This window comes from Phragmites australis, chromosome 9 (assembly GCF_958298935.1).
Source record: "Phragmites australis chromosome 9, lpPhrAust1.1, whole genome shotgun sequence".
NCBI lineage: Eukaryota > Viridiplantae > Streptophyta > Magnoliopsida > Poales > Poaceae > Phragmites > Phragmites australis.
This window is the reverse complement of record NC_084929.1, coordinates 11,431,247-11,443,532: the sequence shown is the minus strand read 5'-3', so window position 1 is coordinate 11,443,532 and position 12,286 is coordinate 11,431,247. Positions and strand designations below refer to the sequence as shown.

Below are 12,286 nucleotides of genomic sequence, written 5' to 3'. Positions count from 1 at the left end.
ATTTCTTACGCAAATCATATTTAAAAGAAGGTAGAATAGATCTGTTACACATAGCAACCTTTGAAGCATTCCATGTAGTAGGTGCTAATCCGTCAATATATACCCTATTCCACTAGATGATTGCAAAATTTTTAAATTCACTAGTAGCTTGCCTAACTCTATGCACTTTAAGAAGTAAATGAGCATTAAACTTCTGTTCTACCGTCATCTCCCAATCTAACTATCTTTCAGCATCATAGGCACCCTCAAAAGATGGAATAGTAAACTTAACCTTATAAAATTGCTCGTGAGTTTGAACTAATTTGCTTTTCTAAAATTTGCTTGCAACAAAATTATTCTATTTTTTATTGAAAATATGTAGTAGCTAGATCTGATATTGCATTTGAAGAGTTCTAATTTATTCACAAAATTTGCTGAACACCTAATCTAAATGGTCTTAGCCTGTTTCTTAAATTTCTCATGTATCTATTCTAATTTACTTATGATTTTTCACAAACTTGCTCACTAACTACATTTAAGAGGCAGACGAACATATATACTTTTTATCAAATGTTTCTTTGTTTTTTTTTTGCCACACATTGAAGTGGATCACAAATAAGCTATGAAAATCCAAATATAAAAAAGAATAAAATATTTATATTCAGATATTTTTTTAAAAAAAATTAGTGTGCATGTCATAAACCTAAAATATACCCATGCAATTTTAGATATGTCCTTAAAAAATTCCTACCACATACTTAGCCTGCCCAAACAACTTACAAATATGCCAGTCAAAATTACTAAAATACCATCAAGTGCCACTTACATGATTATATATCAACATGAGAAATCACTACAACATGCACCATAACACCTAGGTCTATTTGCTAAATCCATTTCTTTTGGCACTTGCGTGGCATGGAATTTTAAATCCATTAGATTAGATTAGATTGAAGGACGGGCTGGCCGCAAGATGAACGTGGGCACGTCGACTCCAGATCGCAGGACGTTTGGTCGCCGCACGACACGTGGACGGAGGAATCGGCCGCTAGCTTTCCTTCCTGCCCCGGAAGTATTGCGACTTGACCAACGGCGATCAGTCCCACGCCTCGGCCATGTTGCTTTCAGGTGAGGTTTGCGTGCGATTGAGGTTCATGGTCCCGGTGAGCAGGGGGTTCTTCATCCACTCGGCAGGGGAGGGTTTCTTCTTGTTGCCCTCCCATTCCTGCTCCTCTCCCCAGCAGGCCTCCTCGCAGTGGCGTTGCGCGACGGTGGGGAAGAGCAGCGCTCCGAGGGACACACGATTGTGTCGCATCCCTGTCTTTTTTTTTCTTTAGGTTCCTCATCCAAATTATTTTCTGATTATGCCATGTGATTGCAGTTCGGTATGGATCTAGCCATCTAGGGTAGCTGAGATTGGTTCTGCTGCTGTATTACGTTGCCATTCGTGTGTCGAGTGAGTTTCCATTGGTTTAAGTCTTCCTATGCGATTTAATTGCATTGTGTCATCAGATGCCACCTGAGTGAGATTTAGATTTGGTTGTAATTTTAGTTTCCTTTTTGTTGCAGTTTTTGTTCTAGGGTTTGATGTACTACTGATCTCTGAGGTGCTCTGGATTCATTGAGTGCGACTTTGGTGAGGGCTTTTTAGCCCAGTTACGTTGTATCATGGCAATTGCAGGTGCATGTAGCAAATTACTCTGTTGTGGTTACTTCAATAATATAGTTATTTAACTGACGATACCGCATGTTGATACATGATCTTGGTCTTCACCTTTTTATTTTTTTAACTTCTTTTTTGTTGCTGAAATTCTGTACACATAGATGTTTGTTGTGCATGGAGGGTATGTTTCATTGCTTCACGTAGCTGCTCGCCGTCTCGGTTTTGTTTCTGTAGCCTATTTGAAACAAATTGTTGAGGATACTTAGGATTTTCTGGGGCTGTTGTGCTCCCGGCTGTTTGCCAGGATGTTTTCGTACAGAGCCTGTATGACTTTGTTATTGTTGATTAGGTGCTATGAGGCAATATGTAGCCGTATTGGACAACGTGAGGATGGTAGATCTGTTGTATCTTCTTAGATAACCTTTGGTGAGTGTCATCTTAGAAACCTTGGTTTATCTGTATGGCTCTTTGAAAGTTAAGAATGCAATAAATCTTTTCATATACTATTTTGTGCTGCTGGTTATGTAGTTGTCTGTTCTTTATTGTCCTCGACGTATTTCTGGTGAATTTGATTTTCCTGGGCACAAACAGGCTCTCTTTGATATTTGTCTCTGGCATCTAAATTGTTGCCTAGAGTGTTGGCCGTTCGTGGCGTTGCTCAAGCCGTGCTAGATGCGTGGGAATTGTTCGCCTGTGGGACTGTTGTGGCACAAAGGATGATCAACCACTTCTTCATGTCAATATGGTTTTAGCCGATGAAAAAGTATTGTGATTCCTCTTATACATTATGAATTATGGCTGTCGATAGACCTGTCGTATATTAGGCTTCTAATCACTTAATTAGCCATTAATGATGAACCTAAATATCTAAGCACAGATGACGCAGCGGAATTCAAACCTGGATTTGGGGAGGCCATTAGTTGATTTGCGGTCATCAGTCGACTTGCGAAGACCCTGTTGATAAAATAGTATTTTAAGATTTAATTTAATTAAATTTTTGATATAACATGAACCAGAACAGATACAGATAATCAATATCTATTAGATTTCAACTAGCTCCGATGAGTCTCGACTAGATTCGACTATCACTCGAGTAGGACACGACTAGCTTCAACAAGCATCGACTAGATACTCGCACAGGATTTCAACTTAGTCCCAAAGAGGCTTGACTAGATACTCGAGCATAATTTCGACTAGGTATCTAATACAAATTGAAATGTACATACCCAATGACGATGTGAGATACAGAGACCCCTGTGATATCGAAGCAGTAGACAATAACGAAGATGATGAAATAGTCGAAGTAGATCGTGATAATGTAGAGGAAACAGATCGTGAGCAGTCACGACGAGCGCTTCCCAAAAACCTTATTTGCCCTCTCCAAGTGCAGGATCTAAGAGCAATGGGTTCCAGAGACTTACTCTCCCGTTCATCAGTGCATGCTGATGCAGTAGGATAGAGTAGACTACATGCGATGGCACAACAGATAGAAATTAGCAAAACCCTAATTGCATATATTCATTGTGACGGAGGCTGACAGATATATATATATATATATATATATATATATATATATATATATATATATAGGGAGGATTACGCGGTTGCGGCACGCTATGATCGGACTCTGTTACGTGCTACAATTGGACTCTTAACCGACATGATTTTTATATACTTATCTGTTTGCCCACACAACAAAAAGAATAAAACTGCAAAAGGAAGCCGCACCTGCACAAGCAACTGAACCCGATTTCGACAGACCATTCATGCAGGTGCCTCACGGCCCGGCCCGGCCCGGCGAGGTGAGCAAGTGCACGCGCGCGTTCTCCTAGTCCTCTCATCCACACATACTAAGTGGATGGAGTAGAGAAGCCCTTTTAAATTGGTCTTTCTCCATCTCCACTAGTAAGATGAGACTAAAAGATACACACCTATCTCCATATGAATTACACAAATATAATAAGCTAAGCCTATATATTCTAACAATCCCCCACCAGATCTCAATGTACTACAGAGATCTGTCTATTTCTCAATACTATTTGATATACCAGTGTTTCGATGGACCTGTTAGGGTTGAACATCCACCTAGAATATTAAGTTACACTCATTCACAACTTAGATAATGGACTCAGCCTTGAATTGCAAGTTTTACGCAAATAAGTTTCACTTAAAGTCATAACTGATACTTGACTAATAGTAGGTTACCCCTGGGGTGGAGCATATAAGCCATACTTCATAGTTTCTTCATGACTTTATTAGAGATCCCTCAAGTCTCATAGACCGCGACCAACAGTTAGGCTCATATAGATGTACCCTTTCAAGAATGCCTTGTAGGATAGCATCTTCGCTAATTAAAGCCAACGGAACACATTAAGGCAATAGCCAACCTGCCTTACAGATTTTGAGAGTGTTGCATCTTCACTCGAATGGGTTGTGTGGTACTCTCCTTCAGTTAACCAATAGCCTGTTCTTTTTAGGTCCTAATTCACGTGATCTCTGATCACATAGGTTGGCTACCACTATGGTATAATTCACATGGGTCTCATACCCATCTCCTTCGATGCATCATCTATCACATTCTATGATAGTCCCTTTGCAAATTGATATGCTAGATTCTTAGCCATTTGAATATAATCCAACGCTATCACTCCAGAGTTTCCAGTTTACATGACATTACATGTCTTGAGGATTTCGTGTTGTCCTTAAAACTATTCATTTTGACAATATCTGTTTGATTATCGCAGTTCATAAGGATAGCCGGTATTGGTTTTTTGACCACTGGCAAATCCATCAAGAGCTCACTCACGTAACCATTTTGCCTCAACAGTGGTTGTGTCTAACGCTGTGAGTTCTGCTTCTATGGTTGATCTTGTCAATATGATTTGTTTGCAACACCTCCAAGAAATAGCAGCATTGTCAAGAGTGAATACATATCCACCTATGGCCTTTATCTCATCAATATCGGATATCCAATTTGAATCACTATAACCCTCCAAAACTGATGGGTACCTAGTATAGTGAAGTTCATAATTCATAGTACCTAGCAAGTAGCGTATGACTCATTCAAGCACATGCCAATGATCATCAGCCGAGTTAGAAGTAAACTGGCTCAATTTGCTTACAACAAATAAGATATCATGTCTTATAGCACTAGCTAGGTACATGAGTGATTCAATTATCTAAAAGTATCTTAGTTGATCTCTTGCAATTCTTTTATTCTTTTGAAGTATTAAACTAGAATCATAAGGTGTTGGAGTGATCTTGATGTCCATGTAGCCAAAGCGGCTCAAGATCTTTTCCATATAATGGGATTGCAAAAGTGTAAACCCATTCTCACCTCTAATCAACTTGATGTTTAAGATGACATTGGCCCCTCCAAGATCTTTCATATCAAAAATTTTAGATAGGTACGACTTAACCTCATTAATCACATCAAGATTTGTCCCAACAAATCAGTATATCATCAACATACAAGAACAGAATAACTCCCTCACATCATTCATGGCGATAATAAACACATTTATCAGCTTCATTGACTACAAAACCCACAGATGTAAAAGTTCTATCGAACTTCTTATGCCATTACTTAGGAGCTTGTTTGAGACCATACAAAGATTTTAGCAACTTTATCTTGTTCTCCTGACCTTCTAATACAAACCCATCAGGCTGATCCATATAGATTTTCTCATCCAACTCTCCATTAAGGAAAGATGTCTTAACGTCCATCTGATGAACGAGAAGACCATGTGAGGCAGTCAAGGAAAGTAATACTCTTACCATAGTCAGTCTAGAGATAGGTGAATAAGTATTAAAGAAATCTTCACCTTCCTTTTGGTATAAACCTTGGCCACAAGCCGAGCCTCATACTTTTCAATAGTACCATCGGACCTAAGCATCTTTTTGAGCACCCACTTGCAACCCACAGGTTTATAACCATAAGGTCTATATGTGACTTCTCAAGTTCCGTTGGTGAGAATATAATCCATCTCACTACGAAATGCTTCCTTTCAGTAGACTGCATCCGGAGATGCATATGCTTTTGAAATAGACTTAGGAGTATCATCCACAAGGTACACAGTGAAATCATCACTGAAGGATTTTATTATCTTTTGTCTCTTACTCTTTCTTGGAGCTTCACTGTCATTCTCCTCAGGAACTAGCTCATGTGGCTATCCAGAATACTCAATTGGTACGATAGGTTCAGAAATTATCTCAGAAGTTTAACTAGAAGTGTTATGTATATCCTTCATGAAAAAATATTCTCAAAGAAAGTAGCATCTCTTGACTCCATAATTATATCGACAAGCATGTTGGGTACCTCAAATTTAACTATTAAAAACCTATAGGCAATGTTGCGATGAGCATATATACCAGAAAGACACAATCCACTGTTTTAGATCCCAGCTTGCGCTCTTTAGTTATTGGTACATTGACTCTTTAGTGTGCAAATAAGAAAGTGATGGCTTTCTCCCTTCCCATTCTTTATATGGGATTTTCTCCTTATTTTTAGTAGAAACTCTATTTAGAACATGACACAAAGTCAACAAGGTCTCCCCCACCATACCTTAGATAAACCCACAATGTCTAACATGGCATTAACCAAGTCAGTCAGGGTGCAGTTCTTTTTCTCGGTTACCCCATTTGATTGGGGTGAATATGGAGGTGTGCTCTTTATGAATAATTCCATGTTCCTTATAGAATAAGTCGAAATCACTCTCCACCACGATCCCACCTAAGTCTTTTGACTTTTCTTTCCAATTTATTTTCAACTTCAGCCTTATAGATTTTAAAATAGTCTATAGCCTCATCTTTAGATTTCAACAATACACATAATAAAATCTAGATGCATCATCAATTAAAGTCATAAAATATCTTTTTTCACCCTTCATCAACACACCATTGATTTCGCATAGGTCTAAATATATGAGTTCTAATGGTGCCAAGTTTCTCTTCTCGACTGCCTTGCGAGGCTTACGAGGTTGCTTAGATTTTGGCACTTAGAACCTTCAACAATGAAAAAATTTAGAATTAAATTCAAGCTGGAATGTCAAGTCACACAACCAAAGTTTATGTAACATAACCGTGAGTGTAAAACACTAGCCTCATCTCCATTAATATTATTACAAATATGGTTCATAGATTTATTGCAGAAATCAAAAAGGGAAAAGTGGAACAAGCCTCTGCACTCATAGCCTTTACCAATAAGAAGTCCATGTTTTGACATAACTACTTTATTGGACTCTAATACCACCTTAAACCTGTCTCTATAAAGAAGGGAACCGCTAACTAGATTCTTGTTTATTGAAGGGACATGCTCCACGTTCCTCAACTACACGATCTTTCCCGAAGTAAACTTTAGATGTACCTTGAACAGAAGCATGAGACCCATTCCCCATTAAGACAGGTAAGGCACACTTTAGGAGTTCATGTTCCTTTACAATGCGTTGTATCTTATGAGCCTGCTCGACTACCGATCGATTATCGACCATCTTGTAATCATGATACTGCTCCATGATATACACTTCACTGCCTACATCTGACACACTAAATTTTGCATTTAGTGCGCCCCACAATTCCTTTGCATCCTTTATATGCATGTAAGCATCACAGAGACGATCGACAAGAGCGCTAAGAACCAGGGGGCTTCGATCGACGACTACGGCCGCGATGACTACGCCTCCGTCAACTCCGACTTCGTCGACCAGGGAGGCTTCAACCGACGACTACGGCCACGATGACTACGCCTCCGTCGACCACGAGGGCTACGGCTGACGACTACGGCCGTGACGACTACACCTCTGTCGACTCTGACTTCGTCGACTAGGGGGGCTACAGCTGATGACTATGGTTGAGATGACTACGCCTCCGTCGACTCCGACTTCGTCTACCATGGGGGCTACGGCCGACGACTACGACCACGACGACTGCGCCTCCATTGACTCCGACTACGTCGACCAGGGGGGCTTCAGCCGACGGCTACAGCCGTGATGACTATGCCTCCATCGACTCTGACTATGTTGACCGGAGGGGCTTCGGCCACACCAACTTCGCCCACACCAACTTCGACTACATCAACCATGCGACATCCTTCATCACTCATGAACACCGGCAAGAGGGGCTGCGAGGGGTACCCGGATTAAAATCCCATCCTGGGTCCCAAGAGTTTGGCTGGTGCACGTGAGCGAAGACGAAGACATCATTCACTTCAGCAAGCTACGACATCAGACTTCAACCTCTACTACATCGACTACGTAGAAGTCATGCCTGCCAAAGTCTCAGCATTAGCCTTCGACCTCTGCCTTCGCTGAATAGCCCTTCGTCGAGAAGGGCGAAGAAGCACCTTCGACTTTCGCTATGGAGGAGCGCCTGCTGAAGCCTTAGCAGCAGCTTTCGTCGAGCGAGATGAAGCGTAGTTTTTAGAGTGTGTCTAGCTATAGCAATCATGTAAAGAAAGAACCTATGACATGTATGCGCTCTTTTCTCCATACCCATTTTTCCCACTGGGTTTTTGGGATGAAGTTTTTAGCGAGGCGTACATGTAAGCAATAAACCTGGGTCGCTTCCTAGTTATAGCTGTTCGCCCCGCTGTCCTATCGGAACTTACAGCTAAGGGGTTACTGTTGGGGAAAAGACCCAGGCTTGCAAAGAAGCCCACGTAGAAAGGTAGCCCATGTAAAGGCCCAAGGGCCTCCTTGTAATATTAGTACCCCACTAAGGATCAAAGAGGAAGTTTCACCTCTCCTCCCCCACCTATATAAAGGACCCAAGGGGTAAGGGTAGGGGCGGATTCCTCCTACTTCCACTCCTCTCTCTTTGCCTGGATTGAACCCCTTCAATACTGTAGCTAGAAATGGTTCCAAAAGTCATCTTTATTGTCGTTGACCAAAGTATCTATGAACGCAGGCATATCATTGTCTTCATCAGCTATCATATCGTTGAATCTATCTTCTTTGACAGTGGGTTGTCCTTCATGTTCAAACATCTCATCTTCATCGTGTTTGGTCCAACGTGTATAGCCAGGCTTGAAACCCCTCCGAAACGAAGTATGCACTGATGTGCACTATGCTTGAAAACTACTTCTCATTCTTGCAATCATTGCATGGACAACATATATAGTCATCATAATTAACTGACTTGTATGCTACATCAATGCTCAAAAAAGCTTCCATGCCATTACAAAACACTAGGCCACTACGGTCAGCATCGTACATCCATATTAGGTTCATCTACAATTTTATCAATTATTATAAATCCATTGCATTAATATAAAACAATAATTAATTTAATTAATTATTATCAAAAAATAGAATAAAATGATAAAGAATGATAAATAAATTCGTACCTAGAATATGAAAACCTAAAATCGATTATCTTAAATTCACTCGGTCAATTAGAGCTTTAGCTCCTTCAAAATTCAATATCATGGAACAAGCACCTATTTTCAAAATATAGAGCAATCTAACAAATAAATCTAAGTACAAATATAATGTAGGTGAACCTACTTACCTAGATAATGTATACCTAAAATCAATTAGCTTAAATTTACTAAGTCACTTGGCGCTCTAGCTCATTCAAAATTCATCATCATGGAGCAAGCACCGATTTCCAAAATCTAGAGCATTGTAGCAAGTAAATCTAAGCACAAATGAAATATGGTGAACTTACTAACCTTGGAGAATCTAGGTCATGTAGATTCCTCCAAATTTTGAAGCCTCACCATCCAAGTTCGCAGCAAAGAGCCGCCGCAAGCCGAGAGCCATCGAGCAAAACATAGCTCCTCTATTCTTCTCGATCTCAAGGACATAACTATTATATATTGTGACACATCACTACCAGTCCATGACACCAATCGGCAGCGATACTCCTTTTATCACTACTAGTGCATGACACCAACCGACAGTGATGCAACACTATCAGTTCTTCTAACCAATAGGTAGTGATAACCCCCCTTAAAAATATGTCATAGCAGCTTCTTCATCCTCAATAATATCACATCACAACATACTAATCTGTAGCTCTTGATAATATTCTTCTATGGATCTATTACCTTAGTAGGTGGTTGAATCTGAGTAGGAGCTCAAATCTATGTAGGTGGTCGAATCCGAGTAGGTGGTCAAATCCAAGTAGGTGGTTGAATCCGAAAATGTGGTGGAGGTGGCTGGTGACACTATCTTGCCTATAGCAAACAAAGCCCTAATTGCAACCGGCGCAATCAATGTAGATGAACAATTAGTGGCGCAAAACAACAACGCTTTCACAACATAGGGCAAGCGGAGAGACACGATGACTAGACAAGCAAGGACTTCTATGTTAGACACTAGAACATGATGACTAGACCAGCAACAAAGACACCAACAAAGGATTCAAATTCGACAACAAGAAAATTAAAATCCAAAGGCCCAGTAAAGACTAAGATCTAAATCTTTTTGTGATAAAATTTTCTGGACTGTAGGCGATGGAACACAACTAAACTTAGGGGAATAAATTAAATGAGATTACCTAACAGGAAACCGAAATCTGATACCACTTGATGGAAGTATAGCACGATCTTTTGAAAGATAATGTGATATGTCGATTAGTGGAGCTTCAACGTTGATGGTTCAAAGGCTACGACCAGAATAGATCGAATTAGTCGCAACCACTACACTACTACTCTGTGTTATCAACCGTGCCGAACACGGTTGACCTCGCTAAGAAGACTTTCCCTGTAAGTGAATTAAGAATACAAGCAAGAGAATAAAAGATGCAATGTGAAATTCTATTGCAAATTTAGATGAAGTTCACGAGTGGGGTTCTTCAAACTAAACAAGTGGCGAAACTACAATGTGGCAAAAAAAAAATCTAAGAAAAACATAAGTCTAAACTATGACGGCTACTGAATATATGAGAGGGAGATGTGACAAGATCAACATAGGGTTGTGTAGCCGTGGGGAAGGGCGCACACAACATGGGCTTGGATTCAACACAGTTACAAGGCCCAACAGGACCCAAAACGGTGACACAACACCTTATTTATTCGATTCTGATTGTTTTCAAGGAATCTAGTTGTGGAACTAGATCTGTTGAAAAGGAATCATCGTAAGCTTTCCAGAAAGTAAAAGACATCTCAATTGGACTTTGTATGCAAAATTTATGCCTTTTTATTGACATGGTGTCCACAGACTTCGAACCGAATTTGGAGTCCAACTTGAGAATGACTTGGAATCTGATTTAACTTGGCCTTCAAGGGGTAACATCCAGATGATGTTGTACTACTTCTCCCGTATTCCTAAGCAAAAAAAATATCACAATAAGTTAGTAGCACCACATCCTTTACCACAAAAGCATGAACAACGAGGAACGAGTTCACCTTATGGTTTAATTATTTTGCATGTGCTCTTGTAATTGGCTCTTATATGTCTTGAGGAGTAATATTAGTGTTGCACGTATTCAAATGAGTGATGTTCTCATCAATGGCTCTTGGGGAAATATACTAGGACTTCTCGGGTCACTGTCTTGCACTACCATTTGGACTCGTTGGACGTAGAGTCACCGAACATATGGTCGACAGTCATGTCGCCCTCTTAGTAGGACATAGGTTCCAAGTCATTTTCACTGGAGTTGGAGTCCCTACTCTAGGTCGTGACCTGGGTCTTCTTCCCCTTAGCTTTGTCGACCTCAGCCTTGATCAGCTTTTGGTAGTTGCGACATTGTTGTAGGTTGTGATCGTCGGTCTGGTGGAAGTAGTACTAGGGCTTGCCGAAGCATTCGCTGGTAGGGTTGGAGACCGACCATAGCTTCTACTCTAAAGATGCTAGCATGACCTCCAATTAGGTTGCTGAGGAGAAGTCGACTGCTCCTTGGGGGTCCTCGAACATCTTCGCCTCTCGATGACTTCATACAGATCATTAATAGGATGGTTCTTGATCGTGAGGTCTTACGACAGTGAAGAGTTCAGTTATTTTCCTAGCAAGTCTTGTTTCGGGGATTGCGTCTCTCCAAATCTGAATCATCACAAGAAGGATTAGTGTGGGACTTCCCTGATTAGAGTTGTTCACGACTGCTGCTTGATGAGAGTTCTTGGCCTAAAGCATAGCTTCCTTGGACATGTCGTTCATCAAGTTAAGCCAGTCCTTGCCTTTAGGGGTAGTCAGTTCTGTACTGAGGGGCTGTTAGGGAGTTTCTTGTAGGAGTAGGAGCCTCTAAGCCGCAGTAGATCTAAAATGATTATTTCTTTGTTGGTAATTAGGAGATGTAGGGTCTAGGATCCAGTTGGGATTTTGGACCGAGCTATCATCGGTGGGGGCTAACTGTTATTCCCCGTAGCCAGAACAACGGGATTTCATAGAGTTGCGGGATCATCATCATGATTAGACAAAGCAGGACCCTTGTCTCCGATAGCAAAGATTTATCGAGGATAATATCTAGTGAATGAGTCCAGATCTATCATAGATTTTTCATTGGAGGAGACCTCCGGGTAGGTATTTCGACAATCCATGTTGTCGGAAGCTACGGGGGAAGATCTTGACTTACGGCTAATATTGCTTACGTGATCATCTTGGCCACCAGGCTGTTCGAGTCCAATGACGTATTCTCTAGCACATTGATCCATAAAATGACTTAACTCATCACTGGAGTCGTCTCCTAGATCCACTCGATCGACCA

The 12,286-nt window shown here is 40.7% G+C and overlaps 1 long non-coding RNA gene across 1 annotated transcript; it reads left to right on the top strand.

Annotated features, from left to right (window-relative positions):
* The first annotated feature begins 1,178 nt into the window (after window positions 1-1,178).
* Window positions 1,179-1,717, top strand: LOC133929935 (uncharacterized). The gene is made up of 2 exons (XR_009911669.1): window positions 1,179-1,435; window positions 1,549-1,717. It is a non-coding gene; the product is annotated as an uncharacterized LOC133929935 (long non-coding RNA).
* The last annotated feature ends 10,569 nt before the right edge of the window (window positions 1,718-12,286 follow it).